We start from the raw sequence: 3,160 nt of genomic DNA on the forward strand, positions 1-3,160 counted from the left end.
CACTTTACATAAAACCGGCCTGTCTTTTCCTGGAGGTCTCGTACTTCCAGAGCTCCGACGGGGGGGGCGTAGTCTGGATTTTATATGCCCACCCAGAGCGAGTCTGAGTGGGACTCACGACGGTCTGATCAATGGTAGGGGGTGCTCTGTGTTTTGCACCACCACACTTGCCCTCTTCCATACAGCCCCGAAGGCCCGTTTTAGGACCGTCTTCCCTCCAGGTCGAGCTCCAGGGGGTGTCGGGCGAATCTGACTCTGGCCCAGGACGGGCCACCCTCCCTGGGCTGGCCAGGGAGGTCTGAGACCATGGAGCTTTGAACCCACGTCACGCCATTGGACTTAGTCGATTTTTCTCAATTTTTTTGGCACCAGAGCCGGACCCCGCCACGTGCGCCGGGCTCGTGCCCAGGAAAGATGCACCCTGCCTGGGGTGCACTTTTCAGAAAACCAGCCTGTCTTTTCCTGGAGGTCTCGTACTTCCAGAGCTCCGACGGGGCGTAGTCTGGATTTTATATGCCCACCCAGAGTGAGTCTGAGTGGGACTCACGACGGTCTGATCGCTGGTAGGGGTCCTCTGTGTTTGCCACCACCACGCTTCCCCCTCTCTCATACATCCCCGAAGGCCCGTTTTAGGACCGTCTTCGCTCCAGGCGGAGCTCCAGGGGTGGCGGGCAAATCTGAATCTGGCCCAGGACGGGCCACCCTCCCTGGGCTGGCCAGGGAGGTCTGAGGGCATGGAGCTTTGGAACCACACCACGTTATTGGACTCTGTCTATTTTTTCCCCCAAACTTTGGCACCAGAGCCGGACCACCACACCATGTGCGCTGGGCTCGTGCCCAGGAAAAGATGCACCCTGCCTGGGGTGCACTTTTCAGAAAACCAGCCTGTCTTTTCCTGGAGGTCTCGTAACTTCCAGAGCTCCAGCGCGGCGTAATCTGGATTTTTACATGCCCACCCAGAGTGACTCTGAGTGGGACTCACGACGGTCTGATCGCTGGTAGGGGGTCCTCTGTGTTTGCCACCACCACGCTTCCCCTCTCTCATACATCCCCGAAGGCCCGTTTTAGGACCGTCTTCGCTCCAGGCGGAGCTCCAGGGGTGGCGGGCGAATCTGAATCTGGCCCAGGACGGGCCACCCTCCCTGGGCTGGCCAGGGAGGTCTGAGGGCATGGAGGTTTGGAGCCACCGCACATTTTTTGTACTCTGTCGTTTTTCGAGATCTGGGCTTCAGAGTCGAGCCCAGGCTCCGTTTCAAGGTGGGCATTGGGCTTCGTTCTTGCCCAGGAGACCCGCACCCTGCCTGGGATGCACTTTTCAGAGAAACCGGGCCGCCTTTTCCTGGAGGTTCTCGTGTTTTTCAGAGCTCCACCACAGCAGAGATTGAATCCTCTTCCCCAGCCAGAGTGCACCCTCTCTGGCTTGGGTGAGTGCCTTGAGTGCCCTGGAGGTCCGAACCAACAGCACGTTTATGGACTTTGTCTATTTTTCCAAATTCGACTCCAGAGTCAAGCCGGCCAAGGGGCTCTCTGAAGGCCCCTCTCTCCCTCCCTCATCCTCTACAAGAGCCCCATGGTCCGTTTTAGGACCGTCTTCGCTCCAGGCGGAGCTCCAGGGGTGGCGGGGGAAATCTGAGTCTGGCCCAGGACGGGCCACCCTCCCTGGGCTGGCCAGGGAGGTCTGAGGGCATGGAGGTTTGGAGCCACCGCACCTTTTTGGACTCTGTCGTTTTTCGAGATCTGGACTTCAGAGTCGAGCCCAGGCTCCGTTTCAAGGTGGGCATCGGGCTTTATTCGTGCCCAGGAGACCCCGCACCCTGCCTGGGATGCACTTTTCAGAGAAATCGGGCCGTCTTTTCCTGGAGGTTTCGCGTTTTTTTTTTTTTTCAGAGCTCCACCACAGCAGAGATTGAATCTGCTTCCCCAGCCAGAGTGCACCCTCTCTGGCTTGGGTGAGTGCCTTGAGTGGCCAGGGCCAACATCACCCACGGGCATCGGGCTTTATTCGTGCCCATGAGACCCGCACCCTGCCTGGGATGCACTTTTCAGAGAAACCGGGCCGTCTTTTCCTGGAGGTTTCGCGTTTTTTTTTTTTCAGAGCTCCACCACAGCAGAGATTGAATCTGTTTCCCCAGCCAGAGTGCACCCTCTCTGGCTTGGGTGAGTGCCTTGAGTGGCCAGGGCCAACATCACCCACGGGCATCGGGCTTTATTCGTGCCCATGAGACCCGCACCCTGCCTGGGATGCACTTTTCAGAGAAACCGGGCCGTCTTTTCCTGGAGGTTTCGCGTTTTTCCAGAGCTCCACCACAGCAGAGATTGAATCTGCTTCCCCAGCCAGAGTGCACCCTCTCTGGCTTGGGTGAGTGCCTTGAGTGGCCAGGGCCAACATCACCCACGGGGCATCGGGCTTTATTCGTGCCCAGGAGACCCGCACCCTGCCTGGGATGCACTTTTCAGAGAAATCGGGCCGTCTTTTCCTGGAGGTTTCGCGTTTTTTCCAGAGCTCCACCACAGCAGAGATTGAATCTGCTTCCCCAGCCAGAGTGCACCCTCTCTGGCTTGGGTGAGTGCCTTGAGTGGCCAGGGCCAACATCACCCACGGGCATCGGGCTTTATTCGTGCCCATGAGACCCGCACCCTGCCTGGGATGCACTTTTCAGAGAAACCGGGCCGTCTTTTCCTGGAGGTTTGGCGTTTTTCCAGAGCTCCACCACAGCAGAGATTGAATCTGCTTCCCCAGCCAGAGTGCACCCTCTCTGGCTTGGGTGAGTGCCTTGAGTGGCCAGGGCCAACATCACCCACGGGGCATCGGGCTTTATTCGTGCCCAGGAGACCCGCACCCTGCCTGGGATGCAGATCGGTTTGTGTGAGTCCTGGTTGTGTGAGCGTTACCCTTCTACATCACCCCCAAGGCCCGTTTTAGGACCGTCTCGGCTCCGGGCGGACAGCCGGGGGGCGGGGGGCGAATCTGCCTCCGGCCCGGGTCGGAGCTCCCTCCCCGGGGCCGTGCGTGGAGACCCGTCGCGCCCGGAGCTCCCGTGCAACCCCACGTTTTGGACTTGGGTTTTGGAGCGAGCGAGCGGGGTCGAACCCCGGGGGCCGAGCCGCCACGGAGTCCCCGAGCCCCGGGGACGAAGCCCCGGGAGCGAGGTCCCTCCGT

This window comes from Pimephales promelas, chromosome 2 (genome assembly GCF_988280905.1).
Source record: "Pimephales promelas chromosome 2, fPimPro1.hap1.1, whole genome shotgun sequence".
NCBI lineage: Eukaryota > Metazoa > Chordata > Actinopteri > Cypriniformes > Leuciscidae > Pimephales > Pimephales promelas.